General features: G+C 40.4%; 1 long non-coding RNA gene across 1 annotated transcript; it reads left to right on the plus strand.

The window, feature by feature from the left end:
- Positions 1–1358: 1358 nt before the first annotated feature.
- On the plus strand, positions 1359–24021 carry LOC117055833. The gene is made up of 3 exons (XR_004427677.1): positions 1359–1393; positions 9027–9103; positions 24008–24021. It is a non-coding gene; the product is annotated as an uncharacterized LOC117055833 (long non-coding RNA).
- Positions 24022–24296: the final 275 nt, after the last annotated feature.

Here is a 24296-nt window from a genome sequence, read left to right on the forward strand (position 1 = left end):
GAGAGGCTTAGCTGTGCTGCCTGCCAATGACCCATGTGGAAGGTGCCCAGGCATCCTCCTAAAAATTGAGCACTACAGGTGTGCATTGTAGGCAAGTCTACATATCTGAAGGCTTGCTGGGGGAAAGGAGCATGTGGTCATTCATCCAGGTAAATACCGGTAAATAACAACCTTTACACATCAGAATGCATTGGCCCACCTGCAATTTAAGGAGAAGGTGGTGTTGCTGCCCTTTTGAGTGTTGCCAAGTTCTGGGAGTTGCAACTGTGCCAACTGGCACACCAGACACACATGTTCACACTGGAAATGAAACACACACACACACACACACACACACACACACAGATTCACTGGGCTTTGTGCTTTCGGCTGTGTGTGAGGGGGTGAGGGCGGCAGCAGCAGCAGCAAAGGAGCAAAGCTATCATCAGGACAGAATTTTGCTTGGCAGCTTAATGAGCCGCTGGTTAGAAGAAGCATGCTATTTGGTACATGCAAAAGCTGCACTTAGTGTGTGTGTGTGGGGGGGAGGAATTAAAAAGGTTAAAATAAGAAATTACCCCTTTTCAAAGGTTACAGGGAAGGAGCTGATATTTTTCAGACTGCTTTCCACAATAGAGGGTTTGATACAGGCTGCTGCATCAAACAGTTCTGTGAACAATGTTCTGTTAGACCAGCTTGATGATTTTTAATCTCTCCTTCCAAGTTGATTAATCTAAAATGTGTTAATTTAAAACAGGGCAGTTTGTGCAGGTGTCAACGACTTCAAGGAGCACTCATAGCTATTTTTGAATTTTGCCACAAGGTATACACTTTTCTCTTTCAGATAAATGGGAAGAATGGGGAAAAGAAATATTTGCTGTCAGAGACAGGGGTGGGTGGGATTGGAGAGAAGACAATGATTATTAGAAATTAGACAAAGAAAAATACTCTGAATTCTTCTTGAGTGCTTTTTTTTTTAAAAAAAATCTTCTGTTTCACTCCATATCTTAAGAAGATCTAAAGCATTGGGAAGATTATTATTTTATACTCAAAAATATTTTTGAACAGCACTTTGAATACATACTGATTTCTCTGCAGAGGACAAAATGCTACAATTTAGTGAGCATTTTTCTCTGCAGAGACTTCAAAGAGGCTCCCTTAAGGCAATGATCAACTGACTATCAGTTAAAAGGAACCTCTTCGAAGGCACATTTCCTGAACCAATCAGGAGAAAGCAGATCTTCCGAGGAGGTTGCTCTAACTGCCAGTCAGTTGATTGGCAGTTACAGCAACCACCTTTGAACTTTGACAGTTGTCGGTCACAGGTGCTAATCATTAGGGCATCAAGTACTATTCCCCACCCCTGCTGTTCTATGTAACAATTGCTAATGAGGAGAGAGGAGAATGGTGCTGAGTGAGTCCTCAATTTATTTATCTTTTAAATTAATTTAGAACACTTGCTGACAGCCGGGTCAACAAATTCCTCTGGGTAGTACGAACTGGGTAGAGTTCAAACAATATACAGTTTAAATATTAAAGCTTTAGTTAAAACATTTAAAACAACCCTTTCCCATTTTGTTCCTAAAACTGGCACTAAAAGCATAGCAACATTTAAAACCCAGCAGAAATAATCTGCTCCTAGGGCAAAAACAGGGAGACCAAAAAATAAAATAAAAGCCATTTACCTTGCACCAAAAGGATCTTAACGCAGGTGTTGGGTGATCAACATTGGGGAGAGCATTCCATAATCAGGACACCACCACCAAAAAGACCCTCTCGTAAGTAACATATGCCTCACTTGTTTAGGTGGGTGAACTTGGAGGCAAACCTTTGATGATCTTTGATGATGAACTCAAGGTCTGGGCAGTTATACACCCATTTATGTTCCAAAATCACCCACATTGCTGCCAGTGTGTTCTAGCAGTAATAAAATATTATTCAATATATTATACCATCTACCATGGGAAAGTTGGGGTCTTCAGAAAGATTATTTTTCTCTCCCATGTCAGAACATTGGTACGACAGGCACACTTTCCTGACATGAACCTGTTGATTTTCCAGTGTCCTTAAGAGATGTCAACAATCTTTAACACAGATCAGACACAGAAAGTAATCAGAAATGAATGAAAGTGATTTTGATTTATTATGCCATCCATCTCAACCGGAAAAATGTGATGCATAAAACATCCCCATACAAAGACCAGCAGGTCTGACATGTATAATTTATGACACATGCCAGTCATACACCAACTTGTTGATATTACTTATTCATGAATACACAGAAAAGCTTGTCGCAGAGAAATGTAACCAAATGTCAGCCTATTATCCCGCACACTAGTATCTATCAAAAGTGTTAAAGGTTACAAAACAATCCATCATTTTGCCGCTATTATCATCCAGTGGTGGAACCTGTTGAATATAGCGCTACTGATTAAAATATCCACTTTCTTACCACTTCTTATGTCATCTCTAAACATTAATTACAGTAAAATATCTAGGAATATTGGACAACAGTCAACCACAGCTATGGACTTTTGGCTCCCATTGATTTCAGTGAAGAAACTTGTGCATAATCTCCCCATCTTAAATGTGCTTTTGTTGGGTTTGAACCAAACACTAAATTGGTCCTTGATAAATGGATTCAAGCCATGATGGTGTAGGAAGGAGTCACAGCTTAGTGGTGGTGAACCAGCATAAAAAGTGTTAGCTTTAAAACTCTGTGCCTGAGCACCCTGCCAGACTTCCCAAACCTGGCACTCTTCAGATGTTTTGGACTACAGTCTCCATCAACCTCAGCCAGCATGGCCAATAGATGGGGGTGATGGGAGTTGTAGTCCAATGATGTCTGGAAGGCACCAAGTCAAGGAAATACGATATAGGCAAAATGAAGCATATTAAGATCCATGAATCTCAGTGGGAGAGTTAATGCAGATGGTTTAATGTCTCCCATTGAAATCCAAGGCACTTAAGTCAAGTGCTTTAGATTGTCTGGATCTACTGCACAGCTGTGAATGCAATGATACATATATTATAAATATGTACTATATATTTTGAGTGTAATGGTAAAGAGATCCCTGACCATTAGGTCCAGTCGCGGACAACTGTGGGGTTGCGGCGCTCATCTCGCTTTACTGGCCAAGGGAGCTGGCGTACAGCTTCTGGGTCATGTGACCAGCATGACTAAGTCGCTTCTGGTGAACCAGAGCAGCACACGGAAACACCGTTTACCTTCCCGCTGGAGTGGTACCTATTTATCTACTTGCACTTTGATGTGCTTTCGAATTGCTAGGTTGGCAGGAGCAGGGAGCAGGGAGCAGGGAGTTCACCCTGTCACAGGGATTCGAACTGCCGACCTTCTGATTGGCAAGCCCTAGGCTCTGTGGTTTAGACCACAGCACCATCATGGGTTTGTTGTTGTGTAATCTGTGAAATGGCCTTCAGGTATCAAGCATTGTTGGGGGCAGACAGAAGACTGGATTATTATGCATCATTATAATGATTTGTTCTACTAACATCAATCCTATACATCTCTATGCAGAAATAAGTCCTAGTGAGTTCCATGCAATTTGCTGCCAAATAGGCATCGGGCATAAATTTGATTCCGATCCCATTTAAAGGTGAACACAGCCACCCTTTGAAATGTGAAGTTATCTGAATTTTGCAATTCAGTTCTCCAGCCAGGATAAAGTGTGCAAAAAAGTGCATATATTAATACAAACAACATACAACGTTGCATTCTATTGGGGGAAATGTGTGTGTTAGGCGAAATTGCATACAAACAGGAGAAAATGCACTAAAACACTGACAATATTCATAAGTACTTTCTTTAAATTAACAAAATGGCAAATCGGCGTGGGAATGTGGAGAACTGAGCTTCAGACTACAAAAGTGAGGAAAGGAGAGAACCAGAACTTGACAGGCTCACCCAGCCCTACTCCCTAGTAAGTGCATATATAGGATTGCAGCCTAAGCTCGTGAGCAGTATGTAGTGGTTTAGGACATCCAAACTTATTTGCTATAACATGTTGGTTTGTGGAGACGAACAAGTCCCCTCCCCCTTAAAAAAAATCAATCCTGGCAGCAGCCACAACATGAGGGATATTTTAAAGGTCAAAGACTCTTGGTTTCCTAGCTATTTTAAGCAGCCCAGTTGGACATGTTCGCAGAGTTATTCGATGCATTATTCATAGGAGCAGGGAAATGGCTCTGCACCTTTTTCTGATTTGGAAACAATGATTCTTCCTGGCATTTTTGGCTCTGCAGTTGCATATTCCAGCTGTAGCAAGACACCCCCCCACCTTTCTTGCCTGTCTCTTCTGTCTGTTCAGTGAAGATGAAAGTGGGTCTTGTGGTTCTGTTGTTGAGGACACCCATCTGCAATCGGGTACAAAGTGTACTATAAAGCTAGCTAATAGCCCATTATGTAAGAGGAGAAAGCCGGTGTCCTTGTACTTTTCAAGCATCTCCATTGAGCCTAAGCTCAATGGATGCCTTCTTTATTTATTTCATTTCAATGCCACCCTTCCAGGGTCCCCATTGTTCTGGGAAGCATTCAAGAACAGAACAATGGTAAGTGTAGGTAAATGTAATCCTTGGTTTTAATGGATAAGCCAAACAAAACAAACTCTGATGTGAAATGATTTGGACTCATTCATAGAAGGAGATGGTTGATATGCATTCATCTGTGTTTTCCTTCTGAAAAAAATGTATTGTGACCAGTTTTGCTTATTGACAGTGTTTGAAAATGTGCCGTGCAATCTTATATATGTATACTCACAAGTAAGGACAGTTGACTTCAATGACACTTTGTCCTAAGTAAGCCTCGATAGGCTATAATCCAAAACACACATTCTCTGTATGTTCCGAGTGAACATACTGTTTATTGCAGATATTAATATTGCATAGCATGACGCAGTTGGATGCCTCAAAGCTGGTTCCTTTTGGAATAAAAATTGTCCAGACCCATAATTATTATGATTCAAAGCTTTGCTAACCAGAACTTCTTCAAAACAGGTACAAAAACATTAACCATACATCCAGAAAGTTGAATAAAGCAAATGCATATTTAAGCATAGGTTCTTCATCTTAAATATATAACATAATTACAAAGCTCTATCTCTCCCATAGCTTGCATCCAGCCTAAGGATATGCAGCTCTTGGAGAGGCTTCATTATCACATCCTTCTCTCCCTGTGTTGTTGTTCAGTCGTTCAGTCGTGTCCGACTCTTCGTGACCCCATGGACCAGAGCACGCCAGGCACGCCTATCCTTCACTGCCTCTCACAGTTTGGCCAAACTCATGTTAGTAGCTTCAAGAAAACTGTCCAACCATCTCATCCTCTGTCGTCCCCTTCTCCTTGTGCCCTCCATCTTTCCCAACATCAGGGTCTTTTCTAGGGAGTCTTCTCTTCTCATGAGGTGGCCAAAGTACTGGAGCCTCAACTTCAGGATCTGTCCTTCTAGTGAGGACTCAGGGCTGATTTCTTTGAGAATGGATAGGTTTGATCTTCTTGCAGTCCATGGGACTCTCAAGAGTCTCCTCCAGCACCATAATTCAAATTCTCTCACTGTACCTGAGAACAAAAGACAATGCAACTCCCTTTCAAAATGGAGATTTGCAACTGAATACCTTAATCAGATGATCTAATGTGTAAGATAGCAGACAACATTAACAATTAATTGTCAGCATCCTTTTATAAAATACTGATAATCCTGCAGAATGGCAACTACCGAAATCACAGATTGGATTTTGGCAAACTTAACTAGATTGATCTGTGTGTGTGTGTGTGTGTGTGTGTGTGTGTGTTAAAAGTTAAGCAAGGATTCAAAATCATGGCATTGCCAGGGCAACTTCCTGGTGAGTCCCAGATACGGGTTGACAAGGTAACAAGGTGACAAATGGTGTGGCTCTGTACCAAAAGTCTCCCTCAGCTTGCTGGTAGTTAGAAAGACAAGGGCCAGAATTGAGGTAGGCGCTAGAAGCTAGAAGGAGGTAGAAGTCAGAGAAAGAGACAGACAGACAGACAGACAGACATGCTTGATTTCTGCTTGAATACAAGGCTGCAGTCATGGGATAAGCAAGACTCTTTTGGGGTGTTAATGCTGTGACCCCCTCCATCATAAGCTCAGGTTGTATATATGTGTAAATGAACCATATACCCTAAAAACACCACAAGTCTTTGCCATCCCTGATTCTGAGGAAACCAAACCCTGGATAAGTGCCTGGAACCCTTGGGGATTGGCAATTAGGGAGGTGTGCAATGACACATAGGAGTGTGGTGTAATGCCCATTCTAATGGGATAAAGCACATCATAATGATATATGAATGCTGTATATTTCCAACCATGTTTCAGTTCTCCTATTTCTGCATGTTACTCTTTTCCTTTCCATATAATATGGTGCGGGAACATTTTCCTTTTCAATTAAAAACACTGGTTGCTTTTTTAAAAAGAACAACAACAACACCAAAGCAAAATATTAATAAAACCACGAAAAAGCCAACAATTAAAATACAATGATTAGAACATACCTACAGAACACCCATAAAAGGGCAACCTCACATATTTAATTTTTGTTGTTACAATATTTTAAAAGGCTTTTTCAGGCCAACAAAAACTAGCAGAGGGAAATCACCGTTGCTTGCTCTCGAAACATCCTTCCTTACCTAACTTACTCATTACACACTCCACTGCCCACCTGTAATTATGATATGAGTAGAAATTTCTACACCTCAGCAATTTAGCTGGTTCTTCTTTCTAAAAAACAGCCAATTCAACTCTAATGAATCTCACCACAAAGCAGCACAATCCTGTCAGAGTAGAGTGGCGAAACCTGAAAACGAGAGCTGCCATCTGGTCAGTATTTCTCTTTGTCCCCACCATCTCATTTTTATGAGTTTTTAATCCAAGGTAATATCATAGAAAAGCTTGCCTCCGTTTTAAACCTTCTATCCCTACGCTGATAAATGGAAATGTACAGGCCATGAATTGATGGGAGGAGAAAGAGGAGCCCATGCATACCAATTCTTTTTCCACCCCAAGATGTGTTTACCAGCTCTTTTGCTCAGCCTAGCCTGTGTGTGGGCTTTGTTTCCAAATTTCTCTCATGTCTCTCTCTCACAGATGAGAAATCTGTGATTAGTATCTCCTACAGGTGGGATGTATATATATAAATATTTGGACTATTATCTAATATTCAAGATCTGGATGAAATTGCACGTGGTGGGAGATAAGTCTAAAATTAGATGGGGAAGAGATTTAGATAAAACTACCGTATCTCAGCGAAAAGTTGATCTTATCAACACAAAAAATAAGATACTATTAGTATTAGTATGAATGCTCTCATTTATCAAATACAGCATTATGCATTGTAAACTTATTACAGGCTTTGCTGAATTCAGACGCATGCCATTTGATGCTAAAAACCAGTAATTCTGAACTTGTGTTAACATCTAATCTTCTTCTCTAAGTTACAATCAGACGTCTGTAGATAAGGAATATCATCATCCCCAATGAGTTGGACTGTATCTTCTTTCAGTATTACATAATCTCATCACTACAGAACAGATAATTATCTGCAATCATTAATTATGTGCTCATAGACCTTCCGCTGTTAACCTGGCCATATGGCTTTCAGGGACATGCTCCTTACATCATGATGGATGGTCAATTGTCAGTCTTCCAAGTGCAGGTGTTGAGCAACCTTCCCAACACACACACACGCTCTGTGGCGAAACTAATTGATCATAACACTATATAATTATAAGTTACCTTCCCATTGGGCCCTATTTCTCTTCCAGAGTTAATAGCTAATTAAGTACTTCGTAAGTTTTACATAAAGTGGGGGGTAGTTACACAGACTGGGCAATCAGGGGCATAGCATTTTTAAGTGAAAGCATGGGGAAAGTATTCAAAAGTATAGTAACAAATATAAATTGGAGCTAGTCCAGCCAAACTTAAACTCCAATTAATTAAACTGGAAGCTGTCTCTTTCGGTGAAACCAGTAGGACCTCCAAATGCTTAATTTTGGGTCCTGCACATAATCTTTGGCGTCTTTCTTCAGCTGAAACTCACTTTTCAGATAATTTGCAATTATTATCTTTAAAATGGGCTGATATAATGGGTTGGATCTGGATTAAGTTCGTTGCCCTTAGTTCCCACTGAAATCATTCTAAAAAGTTAGTCATAGCTGGGTTAAATTCCTTTGATTTTTCAATGAGAATTAAGTGCAACGAATGGCTCAAGCCCAATGTGCTTAATTTTCAGAGTTATTTGACAGCTTCATTTGGAGTTGCCACTGAAACTGGGCAACCAATAAACATGGTGGAAATTTTCCCTATCCCCCTCCTAACACTATTATGCTGTACAATCACCCATCTCTACTCCACATCATTGGTGGCGGCTGGGCAAACAAACAATGTAATCGCATCTGAGAGTGATGGAAGAAGGTGTATCACACATTATGGATGGGGTGGTGGCTGCCATTTAAAGCTTTGCTGTTTTTGTAATATTGAGTTCTGCCCCAAGCCACACATTTGATTGCTCTGGATTGTACAACTCTTTCATTGAAGTCAATGAGACCTCGGAATATTTATACCAGGCAATCAGCTCCTTTGGAGCTTGTTCCTATGTGAAATATATGTGTCAATGGAAAATCTCAATAAATCTGGCATGAAAGCTATGTACAAGAGCAGCTATGGACAAGAAATACTCTTTCCTATTTAGAGACCTTTTTGTGATGTTACCTGGACCCTGTATCCCAGTGTAACTATCAATCTTTTGTTTATCCTTCCAAAAGTAATTGATGGACTTAAATGCATCTTTCTGCACATCCAAATTCCCTGGACGCAATGTCCTCATATTAATATATTTGATTACTTGAGCAGCATGATAATCTGTCTTTCAAGACATGATATGAAATGGCAACATTCAGAGCAGTCTGGAAGCATTAAGTAAGTTCCCACCAATAAATAATTTTAACAGTGTCATATCCTCTCAAGTATATTAGAATTAACTTTGTTAATTTTCGTTGTTTCTCTCTTTTGTAGAACATGCAAATTAATGTGATGAACCAGCAGAGAGGTGGACGCAGATTTTCTGCTAAGACAATCAACTTAATGAACGGGTAATTAGTGTTAAGAGCATTAGTAACATTAAAGCTTAATGAGTTGATTCTTCAGCATGTCACATCCCTCATTCCACAGTTTACCAAACTAAAAGTTTATTCCTCTTTTTGAAATGAAGAATGCTTTTAGATATGAGGTAGAATAGAATTAAGTGGGAGGGAAGGGTATGAATTATCGGCGTAATTAAAATGAAACAACCAAGAAAGTTGTTCATTTTAACTAGCCGTTTGAGTCGAGTTAAACCAAGAACTTCTGGAAATGCAAGGTGTAATACAGTTTATTAAGATTTACAGAAATAAGACAACTTTTCCAAAAGTTAACTGAAGGGAAAATATTGCAATATAGAATGGGACCATTTTTTTTTATTTTTTTGTAGTTTTCAGGAACATGTTGACAAGATGGTGAGGCCCTTATGGAGACAGGGGTTTTACAGAGGCCATACAAAGAGCCAGGTGAAACAGACCCACCTCAATGTTTTCACCAACCATAGTATTACCGTGGGATTTTTCTTCAAACAGGAATGGCAAAATTGGACTCGGGGGTCAGTTTTTGTCAAATTTATATGAAGGATAACTTTTTAGGATTCAAGTGTCTATTGGTCAAATTATGTCCTAGATCACATTTACTGCAGCTGCTTGCCAGCAGAGATAACAAGATTATTAGGCTCGTGAGAAGCTTCAGACAGAGAGGGTCATTTCCAGTGCTGCTCTGCTCACTGCTAGTATGGGTTTAATTTAGCACAGCAAAATTGTCATGAAATGTAAACAGCCCAGACACAAAGCCTGCTATATTCACCAACACTCTTGCCTTGACAGCAAGAATGAAATAAATTAATGATGTTTTATTCACCTGTCAAAAGGAAATTGCTCAGCCCAGCTGGGTGAGCAAGCAGAGGTTTGTTAAAACCAGCTTCACAGATGTGCTGCAGCCCTCAAGAGCGCATGACATTTCTCCCAAATTCCAGTCAACAGATCCACCATAATCAACAGCCCTCAATGGTTACTCTTGCTTTATTACCTGGGATAACAGGGTAGACTAGAAATTCTGTGTGGTTTCAGATGAAAAAGCCTGGCTAGATCAAACAAAATTTTGTTTCATCTGTCTGAAAATTGGATTATTCTTATCAATTTCTTTTTGAGCAACAGAGACCAATGTATATAATTAGGCAGGTGGGTAGAAAAGGAGAAAATTTGTTTAAACAATCCACTCACATTTCTGAGTAACTCTAAGTTAGTTTTTAAAGAATGCTCAGAGCTTGTCATTATGCATGATCTTTGCCCAGAAAAGCGGCATATAAATAATTAAAAATCAATAGATCACCACTGCCCTTTAAAAACTTTGTTTACCTTTCCCAATAATAAAAATAGGCCAGGATCTGTGGATTTTTGCATTGTGGAAAGTGTTGTGGCACAAGATTTTTGTTTCCCTGGCAATGACCTCTGCTGTTGTTGTCTTAAATAGTCCCAAATGACTGTTTTCAGAATATTATTCTCTTTCCCTGTACTGCTGCTCCAGATATGTCACCATTCTCAATTAAGCAGTTTGTGACATCCAATCATCTCTCCCCATTTCCATTCCATTTGCATTCTGAAAGTCAATTGGGCAGAAAGATTAATTGGAATATTTATATTATGGTTTAACAAATGCAGTACAGTGATAAATATTCAGCACCTGTCAGAGTGGCCATTCATTAAAATTAGGGGAGTAGATGAGTAAGAAATAATCAATGCTTGTTAAGGACAGCCACCAAGAATGGGGAAATATTTGCTCATTATCTCCTAGTTTTATCTGGCCCTTTGTCTCATCAACATTCAGCCGCACTGCCAGAGAGCATGAAGGAGAAAAACTGCAAAAAGACAAGGACAGGAGAGAGGAAAGGAAAGTGATGGCATCTCAGTGTTATTCTGATCTGTATAGAAGCATTTCCCTTTGTACACCTTTCCCTTGGCACATGCAGGCAGGCATACAGGGGTTGATAATGGCACGGAGCAATCTGCCAATATGAACATCACAGAGAAATATTGGGCACATAGTGAGTGACACTTAGCGCTGAGAGTGTCAGAGCCTCCCTTTGCCAGTGACTTGTGGTACTTCTTCCAGAAAACAATTACTTACTTGTTTTTCCCTTCGTTCCTTTCAATCTCATTTGCCTTAGCGTCAACCATGAACCAAATCCATGATGTAAACTATAAGTGCACAGGGTGCAATGTGTGTTGCTAGATGATCCTCATGGTCCCTTCCAACTCTACGATTCTGTGATTCTATCTCCACCCCCCCCCAACTCCAAGGATGAGGGAGATCCCACCACCCAGAGTAAATTGATTAATTTTCCTGATGATTGCTAGATGTTTGTAATACATATTTGGATTCTGCTGTCAGCTACAGTAATCCTAGGCCCTGGAGACCTACAGCAAGAGAGGACTGTTGTGCTCATGTCCTGCTTGAAGGTTTCTCACAGGCATCTGGTTTTCCACTCAAAGGAAAGAATGCTGGACCAGATGGGCCTTTGGCCTGAGCCAGAATACAGTGGTACCTTGGGTTACAGACGCTTCAAACTCCGCTAACCCAGAAATAACGCTTCAGGTTAAAAACTTTGCTTCAGGATAAGAACAGAAATCGTGCTCTGATGGCGCGGCAGCGGGAGGTCCCATTAGCTAAAGTGGTGCTTCAGGTTAAGAACAGTTTCAGGTTAAGAACGGACCTCTGGAACGAATTAAGTACGTAACCAGAGGTATCACTGTAGCTCCTTTTCTGCATCTGGAAGTCTCTTTAATCCTATCAGGCCTCTATGATTTTGTCATGTGCCAAGTCCTGCTCTGTTGCAAGAATATGACGGGCGCAAATGCCGAATAAACACCTATCTATCTATCTATCTATCTATCTGTTGCAAGAATGGGATCCTCCCCACCACTCCTTTTGCATTTAAAAAAAAAAATTTTTTTTACAGAGGTGGGGTGAATAAGCTGGGAGCACTCCATTAGTGGTGTAAAGGATGCAAGTCTCTTTTTAGGTTCTGGAGTCTGAGGAAGCTGGGGAGAAGAGACTTCCTTTCTATGCTGTCTCCAAGCCAAATAACTTTCCATGCAGGTTGGGTTGGGTTCTTGAAAGCAAGAAGATTTTCAAAGTGGAAATGATTAGATTTCAGCACCTCCGTTGTCCCTCGCAACAGCAAAATTAATCTAGGGATGGAGAGGGCTGGATGTGCTGAGAGACAGTCATCCATTGAGCCATCTGCCATACAGATCTTTCCTCTCATTATCCCAGTAAGCCAGCAGGCGGTTGCAAATTGAAACATGTTTCAGTAATGTTTACGATGTCCTTGTGTGGTGCGCTTACTGTAGACATAACAGAAAGAAGTTAATGGTGAATTTATTTTCAGTTCATTTGAGTCGTGTAGGAACAGAGGAAGCTGCCTTGTATCAGGCCAGACTGATAGTCTTCGTGAACCATTGCCCACTCACAAGTGGGGTGTGGTGCAGTGCGACTTGTTCCACTGCACTGGGTGCCGCAGGGCATTGTAACTGTGACATAGTGAATTGAACAGAATGAAGACGAGAGGTGGGGAGTACCAAATTTTGGCCTTGCACAGGGCACCACTGGAGTTGGAAAGACCAAAGTCCGCCCCTGCCCATCATTATTTCCCCCCCCCCAGTAACCTAAAATCCAGTGCTAGAGTGCAACAGTCCTTTGTTCTGTTGAGTCCTAAATTTCCTGTCAATCAGAGACTTCCTGTCTCTTAGTATAAGCAGAACTGAAAAAACACAGGAAGATCTAGTTGTTTGATGCTGAGTCCTAGAAATGTAAAATTTACTAGTCTCCAACTTTCCCCCTCAGCCTTAAGTATCTAGGGATTGTGCCTGAAAATTCATTAAGTGTCCACTGTATCTTTGCAAGGCAGGAGGACGGAGAGAAAACCAGAAGAAGTTGTTCTGTGCCAGGATTTCAAAAGAGTATTCTCTGTATAGAGTTTGCACCTCCCCAACTTAAACTGTGCTGGGACAAAATATGAAAAACACTATGCAGTACATTAAAACTTTATATAAAAAAGATCAGATAGATTTTTTTTGTTTTTTGTTTTAAAAAATAATGAGATCTTATATTTGGATGTTCAAATATGGTTTTAAGTGCATAACATAGTTACTTACAAACCTCAGTATGCTAATATGAATCTCCAAGGGCAGGTTTATTGTCCTGTTATTTACTTCCTAGCTGAAAACCTATTTCCAAGCCAAAATCACCCTTTCTTTATTGACGTCAATAGAAGTAACTCTGGGAAATCTGAGTCAATGTCTTAAATATTTTATAATCTGTAAATCTTCTGAAATGAGGCACTCCTCAAGAGTTTTTGCAGTGAGGTAAAACGAAACCTAGGCCAATCATATTAAATCAAGAAACAGCACCTGGGATATTGAACCAACATAAACGGGCAAAAAGTGAAAAAGCATAATATTGAACTGTGGTTTTTCTACTTTCCTCACATTCGTGGTTCAGTGTCCCAGGTGTTATAGCTTGATTGCATCTTATCTATCGATCATGCAGAATTTTATTTATTTCACAAGATTTGTGTACTGCTTGATTGTAAAAAACCTCAAAGTGGTTTGCAAAAAAGAATGGAACAATAAAGGTATCAGTGAAGAGCAGCTGAAAACAGTTATTCAAAACATTCAGTAAATAATTAAAATCAACATTAAGCTAAAAATCAGAGTAAAACAAATGTCAAAATTCTGCATGTCTGGATAGGCTTTCCTAAACAGGTACCAAAACGAGTACAGTGAAGGTCAATAGGCAGGGAGTTCCAAAGTGTGAGTGCTGCCACACCAAGAGATTGACTTCTGACAAATGTGGTTTAAGTATTATGCAGCACTTGTAACAGCAGGTGGGAGCAGGACCATCTTGTAAGTAAAATGGTACCAAGTTGTTATAATAAATTAATAATAATAATAAATTTTTATTTGTATCCCGGCCGGAGCCGGGCTCAGGGTGGCTAACATCATAAAACTAACACAGTATACAAAGAACATAAGAACATAAAAACAGGCAATCAATTAATTAAAATACATCTTAAATTTTTGTTGTTGTTCAGTCATTGTCGTGTCCGACTCTTCGTGACCCCATGGACCAGAGCACGCCAGGCACCTCTATCCTCCACTGCTAGTCGCTTCGAGAACACTGTCCAACCATCTCATCCTCTGTCGTCCCCTTCTCCTTGTGCCCTCCATCTTTCCCAACATCAGGGTCTTTTCTAGGGAGTCTTCTCTTCTCATGAGGTGGCCAAAGTACTGGAGCCTCAACTTCAGGATCTGTCCTTCCAGTGAGCACTCTTAAAATTAGTTCAGAGCAAATTAAAATCTGGACAGATGGCAGTCCACGGGTAAAATTGAGAGTGGTTAATACCCTCCAGGGCCAACTGTTTCCACTGGTCTTATAAAGGACTTGTGAGTGGGCTAGGAGGCCTCTTTAATGCTTGGTCTTATACAGAAAGAAAAGAATCCGATTGAACCCCGACCAAAGGCCTTCACATACTAATAGTAACACCTTGAATTTAGCTCAGCAGCAAATTCACAAACAGTGCAGGTCTCTGAGCCAGGATGATATGTGCTGAAAGGTCTCACTCCTGTCAGCATTATGCACTAACTTCAGCTTCCGGAGCAAGCAAAAGGGAAGCCCTACAAAGAGCACATTGCAGGGATGTAGCCTTGAAGTAACCACTGCATGAGCTACTGTGGCCAAGATTTCCTGGTCCTGCTGCTGCTTGTCAGGTGAGGTAAGGTAAGGAAGTTTAGGAAGTTAGGCGGCAGAGACAGGGGAGCTAGTGGGACAGGGACAAGGTCATTTTTAAGAGCCCTGAACTGACTTATGAAAATGGCCTGAGTTCTTCCAAAATAAGAAGTCCCTTTTTTTAAAAAAAGAACTCCAGTAGTTTCTGAGGTAATCTCAGGTTATCTTGGACGCTTGTCCATCTCTAGTCACAGTTCATTTTCCTCCCTGCGGGGTTTCAGACTTGTGTTTGCCTCCTGAATATGTGGAACGCTGTTGGGGGGGAGCTGCAGTAGAGAAAATTAGTGGATGGTGGGAGGGCTAAGGACTTTTCTCCCACCACTGCTGAAAACTGCTGCTTACAGAAGTCATTTTGCCTTGAAGAAGCAGCCATTGAAGCTTTGTTGTACACATTTGTCTGTGATACTTATTCCATCCCTTAGGCTCTTTATTCTTTGGCTCTCCTTTCACAGCTACATTTTCAGACTCTTATCAGCATCACAGAGATGTCTCTGGGCTCGGGGTTGTGTTGGCGCTCCCATTAATCATACCCCAGGGCAGTGCTACCAGAACAGCATAAAAGCATTGGGACTTGATATACCTGCCATGCTCAGTTCCAGCATGTAACCGTGTAATTGGCCTTGCTTAATAGAAATGGGCAGATTAAATACTGTTTACCACCAAAGCAACACTAGGTTGAGTCCCCTGCTAATTGCTTTGCCACATTGTCAATAAATCAGTTGCCAGGTTAAAACGGAAATTAATGTGGTCAAGTGTAAGCATTTGAGACTTGGGAAGAGAACAGCCCTTACAATTGGGTTCTCCTTAACAGACTTCATCCGCACAATGAAAACAAGCAGGGAAATCTATGGTTCCTTTCTGCTAATAAATGGACGATACGAAACATTAAGCAAACAGTTGTGACAAGTATGCAAACAAGGAGCAACAGTAAAGCAATTATGGCAGGACACATTTGTGGAGGCCAAGCAGTCAAGCTCTCTCTCTCTCTCTCTCTCTCTCTCTCTCTCTCTCTCTCTCTCTCTCTCTCTCTCTCTCTCTCTCTCTATCTCCCCCTTCTTCTTTTGTTAGTCATTTGTCCAGTGTTGGTATGAAGCACCAAGTTCAGATTAGGAAAGATAAAGTCAGAAGACTATTAATGTTTGGAAATTTGATACTGTCACCTTACTTTGACAGATGCCATATCATTAAAAAAATCAGACCCCCTTTCCATACTACCAGTATATCCTGAGGAGTTGTGGAGGATGTTGTCTTTTAGAAAATACAGTTCATTTTGCATGTTCCTGTTTACTACAGATACCTGGTTGCAGTGTCACCCTGTGTGTGTGTGTGTGTGTGTGTGTGTGTGTGTGTGTGTGTTCATTCTACAGTCAGGAACAAAAATGTTTGCATGGTCTAATGTCACAGAGGTGGCCAATTTAAATGGGTAGATTGCTGGATTCATAGATGCATACCAGAAACTTTGTTTTATCAAACAGACCAATACTAGCATGGCAGATTTATTTTGTTGCTACCACAACAATAGGATGAGGGCGGTATTTTTCTAGTTTTTAAGTGTGCATTTTAAAATGCACCATTTATAGAGCTGGTATACTGCAGTGACTATTATGAAGGCTTTAGCTACAAAACTAGCACCTCTTGGGGAAGGCTAAATCCCATCTGCTGAACATGTAACTCTAGGAATTATTTTTAGTATACAGAAGAGCAGTTATCCATGTAAGTCTTCATGCATCTAAAGTGGTGCTGCTCAGATACAGTCTGAAACCTTATTGAGGACTAGACCTTAGGCTGGTTGATTGAAATGACCATGCTACAAAAAAACAACAACCCACCAAAATAAAACACAGGCAAGGAATTGTGGTTGCAGTCCTGAAATTGCTAGCATGTGGGTGGATTAGCAGGACTCCATTCACTCTAATTGGACTCCAGCAAAGGCCTGCCCACATAGAGCTCTTTGTAGAGCCTGTCTAAATTAGTTCTCCTCCTTTGCTCAGGAAAGTACTTTTCTCAGAAAATACTCTGTGACATTCCCTTTGCCTGTCTACATTGTCTCTGACAGAAACGTATCACAATGAGGGCATGAAAAGAAAGCCATAAAAAACAACTGTATTCCGTATAATAAACTGAGGTTCAACTTTAGAATTTTATTCCTCCTTCACATCTTTCTTCACCCATTTTCCCCAAACCTTCTAATTTGCTACTTGGGGAAAATAAGCTATCAGCAGGAGAGGAGAAAATATTTTCCTTGGAGTTTTAAAAACATTTCTTCATATAATATTGGCTATAAAGACACAGTCGAACTGTTTCTTACCTGCAGCATGAGGTGTTTCAGGGTTTTGTTTGGCCTGGCCTTTAAAGCAAACCGACCTGGTTCATGTTTCTCGAACTAACACAGTTACCTTCTGGCTTTCGCTCTTCTCTCAATTTTGCCACATAGTTCTAGGTTTTAAAATGCACCAAAGTGTTTACCAATATGAGTGTTTTTAAGGTTCTCTCTTTTTTTAAAGTGCATATTTTGTGGAAAAAATATGTACAGAAATAACTGACGTTTTGAAGAAATCTGCTGGATCAAGCCAAAGGTCCATCAAGCATTGCACTCTGTTCTCACAGTGGAATCCCATAAAACAGGATCTGAGTGCAACAGCTGAGTTCTCCTCTTGTTGTTCCCAACAAGTGGTATTCAGAGGTATACTACTTTTGACAATGGTGGTAGAAAGTGGCCATTGATAGCCTTATCCTTCATGAAATTGTTGTCTTCTCTTTGAAGGCCATCTAAGTTGGTGGCCATCAGTACCTCCTGTGGGAGTAAGTTCTGTCAACTATGTGCCACGTGGATAAGCACTTTGTTTTGCCTGCCCTGAATCTTCCAACATTCAATGCCCCCAAGTTATTGTATTTATAAGTGACAGAGAAAAAACTTTTCTCTATCCACTGTCTCCGCATCATGGATACCTTTATACACCTCTGTCGTGTCTCCTCTTGCTTGCCTTTTCCTTTAGCTAAAAAGTACCAGCATTGGGACATTTCCTTGGTGGGGAGGGGCTATTCTACCATTCAGTTTGCCCCTTTCTGAACTCTTTCCAGCTCTAAAAATTGAGATGCAATAAGGGTGAGACCAATTATTGGTCCAGTGTTATGGAACAGATTCATGAATGAACACATCCAGAACCAACACAGCTCAAAAACAGACTGATCCTTCCATCGGTTCCTACGACTATGAACTACTGCCTCTAAGGCCTATTACACATTTTCCCTCAAGAGAAAACGCCTCTGCTGACTTTGCTTGATTAGTTTGACACTTCCAACAGTTAAACATCAACCTTCAGGGGTCAGTTCACTTAATTAATAAACTGGAATCGCGGTTCCACCAATTTGCTTTCAATTGATGGCAATACAAAAAGAATCTCATTGTGAATTCCACATGATTCCTTTCATTCTTGGCGCAAACTAGGAAACAGGTAGTTTTATGCCAGCAGTTTCAGATGCATGTTTATCTAGCTAACTGATGCTGTAATGGCAATCTCCACCATAGATGCAAAGAAGAGAAGCAAGGACCATTTCCCAGACTTCATCTGGATTTGTATCTTTTTTATTTACAGCACAGTAATTATCTGGGAGATGACATTCCCTTGTGAACCCTTGCAGGATAACAATTGAGGCCACCAAAAGTATGCACCTTGAAGTATCCGCTACTGGAATCATCTTTAAAAGCCTTTTCCTTAGCTATCTTATTTTAACAATGATACTCAAGTAACTATATTCATAATAAATGATTCACAGATAAGATAAGATAAGACAAGATTTCTTTATTGTCATTGTAAATACAGTGAAATTGGATGCTTTCCCTTAAAAAAACAACACAAAACATTACTTGTGCTGCGATTGATATAGCATAGAACTGAATGGTTGAAAATATCTCAATTGGTTCTCTTGAAACAGTCCTACAGCTGTTGAGTAGCACATTCATGCCAGATTTTAACAGTCCTTGTTAAAGAGAGTCCGTTTCCTGAGGGGATGTATGCTGGTACAAGGAACAGAGACCTATGGTCAGTTTAGTTCAAATGTGGGAGCTGTAAAGTCCTGTAACCATATTATATTTGAATAGACCTTTCCAGTGAGCACAGTTTTAAGTTCAGCATGGTTGAAATCTCCAGCAATGATGTTCACAGTAGTCTTGCTGGCTGCTGATAAAGCCCAACAGCCCCGCCTTTGCTTCCTCTCTCTGCGTCGCCTGCGCCTCCTCCCTAAGGGGATAGTAATCCATGGAGAACTTGGTATTTTAGCTACTTCCACCATAATGTTGTCTGGGTGAAAATAATCAGCTTGTAACTGTAACTCGACCCTTAGGAGTTCCTCCTGGCTGTAGATCTTGCGTGCCGCCATCTTAGATCTTAATAACTGCCATAACTGCCATTATTCCTTCAGGAGTGAGCTATATCCTCTTAAAGTGACAAATCTATTCATTTTCCATTTAAACATTTGTTCGCCAGCCGAATGTACTCACACAAGTAACAACAATAACAACAATAAAAGCCTTACGAACGTTAAAAAAAAAAGAGAGAGCATTGAGCCACTGCGTCTGTGCACGCAGCCATCTTAGAACACATCGAATCAACATCTGTACAGCTACCTTACTGATTCACTCATTCTGTTGTCCACATATAAGCCTTTTTATATTCTTACCATTACTGTCACTATTAAAACAGAATTGTATACATAAAGGAAATAAAAGTGAAGGCTCGGTTTAAAATATTGAATCCTATTGGGCCTTGGGGAAGACGATAGGTCTAGTGGCAAAATTGTATAAAGGACACAGAATTTATCCAAAGCAAGCTTGCTCAATGGGCCACCATGGGGCCAAATGGCTTCCATCCTTTTTTTTATCTTCAGTGCCAAGTGGCAACATAAGTCATACTCCCATGGCCTGCTTGCTCTCCAAGGTGCTGAAAATTGTTCAGCCTAATTTTCCCCACTCTTTTCAGATCCATGGATTTACTCAGCAGCACCTCATAAGCAAATATTTTAGCTAAATCTACTTTGGTCCCTCACCAGAGAGCCATACATTTTATTTTTAGTCATGCTGACTGAAAATTAAGGCATAAAGATCCCTAGATCCGCCAGTGCCACAAACCTACATTACATTCACAGCACAACTCAGTACATGTCTACTCAAAAGTAAATGGCATTGAATTCCATGCATCTGACTCACAGGGAAGTAGTATAGGATTGCAACCTAAGACTGTTACTTATTTACCTCTACTGGTGGAGAAATACCCTCGTACCTTCTTCAGAAAACCACAGAGTGGTTTACAACATAGAACGTTAAAAAAAAGTCACTCAAAATTTAATCTCTATACAATACCAATATCTAAAAGTTATACAAATACATAATAGTCCATATTGAATATATACTAAGCAGCTATGTGAAATTGTTCAGAATATCCCAACAATAAACTCCATAACCTCTGTGAAAAACTTAAAATTATGAGACACTGTAATTACCTACTTATTTCAGGTGCATCTATAAAACAGAGTATGTATCTAATAACAATAAGCTCCTGAACAACAAGGGAGGTGAAAATCAACAGCAGGATAGCTAAATTGCAGAAATAAGATATAAGTGCATATATCTCCCTGTACAAAACTAGAGTGTAATCCCTCTACCCCAGAAAATGACAGACCCTCCAGCTTTCACCTGAAAGCTTTCCTCTCCTTTCCCAGTCCCTCTCCCTGAGATATCTCCATTTTCCTGCCTCTCTCAACCAGGGTCCCTCCACCATATGCCAGTTTTATGGCATGCAGTCTTTACCTGCAATGGTGCCCCCGAAGGAAAGACATGACCCACTTTTCTGTTTCCCCCTTGAGGTGACCCCCACTGGGGTCACACCATCACTGAGCAGCCTGCTGCCAACAGCATGCTTTGAGGTGGATAGAGTTCAATTTGCCTGCCTCTGCTCAGCAGCAGCTTATTAAAACCGACCCATTCACCAGATTGCTGTCAAATTTTTGTAGGAAGTTAAACTGTCTTAGAGAGTGTCTTCTGCACCATGCCACAGACCTTGCCTCTCCAACATGTGAAGGACTGCGAAGCTAAGTGACTAGGATGTGACAGAGAACAGAGAAACCTAGCACATCCCCAATCTCTCAGTGTATGCAGTTATGGATTCTGGCACAATTCCATAGCCTTTCCTACATCACAGTGATGTAGGAGCAGTTGTCAGCTATTACATGCCTATTATCGATTTCTATACAACTTTAATTGCCATGTCAACCGCAGAAATTGTCATTTCTTTCATTTCTTTCACAGCCCACACCCATAATAGTTTAAAGTGGGGAAGAATCAGGATTGTTCCCTGACAAAATGTAAATGAATGTCTTGAAGAAGGTCAAGAAAAATTCTGAATTAAACTAATAATGTGAAATTCTGTATCTTGGGAAATGTCCACCAATATGTACACTTGGGATGAGTAATCTGTGACCTTCCAGATACTTTTGGACTCTTAATTGTCATCTGCCCCAGCTAGCATGGCCAATGATCAGCTGTGGTCTGAGAATATCTCCTGGAGGACCACAGTTCCCCCATCCCTGATGTAGACCAAAGGAGTTCATGGCATGCTACATAATCATATGCATGCTTACTCAGGTAAGCCCCATTGGATTCATGTTTACTCTCAAGTAAACGGGCACAGAACTGCAGCCTCAATTAATTGCTAGTACTTTATTTTATTTGAAGCAATATATGCAATTATAAATCCTACTGATGAGGTTGAGGAGAGCTGAGCCGAGCGGTTGCAAATGAAGTGAAAGTGGAGATTTAATTGGGCCATCTTTGGCTTGAACATTAGAACAGCAACAAAAACCTTTGCACACACATCTGTTTTATGGCTACACCAGACATCTTTATAAAGCCCGAATATTTGGCTCTAATCTGAGTGCATGAAATGGGTTTGATCCAATCTTTATTTCACTTTTATCCTTTGCTTCAGATTAATGAATCTTTAATCACATTGATGGGGAAAGTTAATAGAAAAATTAATGAAAGCACAACATCAGGGCCTGAGAGATGGACTGAATAACAATAGGAAGGATACCAGCTGCAGTCTTTCTTGCTTTCCGCAGACCACAGTTTATGGTTCATAATGCTTGATTCCAGGCATACATTTTTCTACAAATGGTCCATGTTATAAAACATATAAATAACCCAGTAGCATGTTTGTCATATACTTGACATCTAAGAAGGGATATTAATTTAAAAGTGCCGAGTACAGAAAGAGCCTTTCAGACTTTAATCCATTTTGTTTCCTTTTACTTTTATCCTGTCGCACTTTCCCGCCACCCGAAGTCATTCATTATAGAATCTCACCTGGCCACTTATCAGGAATGATTTGATGGAGTCTTGCAATCAGTACCTTCCTGTTCATAAAACAGCTCGACAGTCAGCCTTCAGAACTTAACTCTGTCATGCCTTGATTCCTCTGTGTCTCTTCTGGGCAAAAGTAAAGTAAAAAGCTGAGGGAAGCAAGGGACAGATATTGTGACAAAATAAGTAAACAGACATTATATCATTGAGAAGCTAAATGGCGAAGGGGAACTAGGATCCTCCTCAGACCACACAGCCTCTTCTCAGGCCACACCCCTCATGGACTCTGCGCTGTACCTTCTTCAAGTGCTTTTGTCTAGTGGAGATGTCTCCTTGAACTCTGATAATGCTTCTTGATTGGGTGGAGGATAGAGATGGGAGCCTGGGTGTGCTTAGAAACTAGCCTAGTGTCCAAAGGTATCTTCTGATACCTTGTTCCACTCACTTTTGCCTCTGGCCTTATCTACCTCTGGCATGTAGCCATTTTCCTCAGAAGGGAATAGAGCCACCCGGATGAAAAAGGTTCTCCACCCTTGCACTAGACATTGGCCATAGTTACAGGTAATGCTTACCAATCATTGGTCCCAATTCCATCAAAAGACACCTTCATCAGGTCCAACGAGGTTAGGCTCAGCATTGTGATCCATCTGGGGAGATCCACCAAGATGTATATTCACATCTGTATCAACAACAACCATGAATTGCTCTTGCTGGTTCAGGGTGACTGAAAGACTCTGACTGCAAACCTAACTGGGTCTAAATACTATTGAATTCAATGTGGCTTACTTCTAAGTAGGCATGGATAGGCTTACATTGTGAGTGAGCAAAACACAACTCGTTTGAAATGAAATTGTATTTCAAGAAATATTTAACGGAAAGCAATGTATTCATTCATTCAAAATAGCCATTTTGACAAAAGGAACGGTTATAAAATTGGCTTCAGTCATAATGTCAATGTAATTTTCTAGTATTTTCTAGTGGCTGAAAAACTTTTAGGGTGATTCACTGAAGTCTATTTTCAGATTCTCAACAGAATCTCAACTTTTTGTGTCGATTTAAAATGCTAAAAACGTAGATCTTCTGAGATGGAAATTCTACAGTGTGCCAATCTCGACCCATTGAAATATATTAATTATCCATTGCTCACATCCTAAATTTACATAAGAGGGAAGTTTCAGATGACTCAGGCAGTATTTCCCTGGTTTATCTCCTATCTGAAGTTGCTGGTATCCTTTTACAATATTAGTAGGTATGCAGTGAAAAGGAGGGCCAAAATTAATGGATTATCCAACTAATTGGGCCCCTTTCTAGAAGTTGGATCCAGCACATTAATGACCAGCCCAACTCTACACCACCCCAGAATGACTTCTTTCAGGAATCTATTGCTGGGATCCCCCACCAGTAGCACTCTTCTCCCCTGGTGGAGATCACTATTGGGGTGGGGGATTTCAGCCTAGTTGATTCCTCAGCAGTGACCAATATTGATTGGTGAAGGTAAACTTTTAGTTGTGGGCTGAAAAGGAAGGTTATGCTTTGAAGTGTTCTTAAATGCCCTTTTTTGTTACTTGTAATAAGAGATAAAAAAGAGGAAACATTACAGATGGTCTTTCTTTTAAACAATTAATTGCAGCTTTTCTTTATTTAACCAAAAGTCACCTCAAATTTATTTCCTTGTCTTAAAAAAGCATGTTGACTGAGGTGCTGGTAATATGCATTTTTATTTAAATGTTGATAAGTAAATCTATTGTTTCCAACCTTTTTGCCTTAGGGTACTAAAACATTAAAAAGATTGAGGGCACAAGGAGAAGGGGATGGCAGAGGACGAGATGGTTGGAGATGGTTGGACAGTGTTCTTGAAGCTACCAACATGAGTCTGACCAAACTGCGGGAGGCAGTGGAAGACGGGAGTGCCTGGCATGCTCTGGTCCATGGGGTCACGAAGAGTCGGACGCAACTAAACAACTAAACAACAACAACAACAACAAAAACATTCACCCTGGAAGTCATCAGTTGGTGATGGACATCAACTAGACCTTTGGGGTTTTACCTTTGCCTCA

This window comes from Lacerta agilis, chromosome 12, assembly GCF_009819535.1.
Source record: "Lacerta agilis isolate rLacAgi1 chromosome 12, rLacAgi1.pri, whole genome shotgun sequence".
In the NCBI taxonomy this organism is placed as follows: Eukaryota; Metazoa; Chordata; class Lepidosauria; order Squamata; family Lacertidae; genus Lacerta; species Lacerta agilis.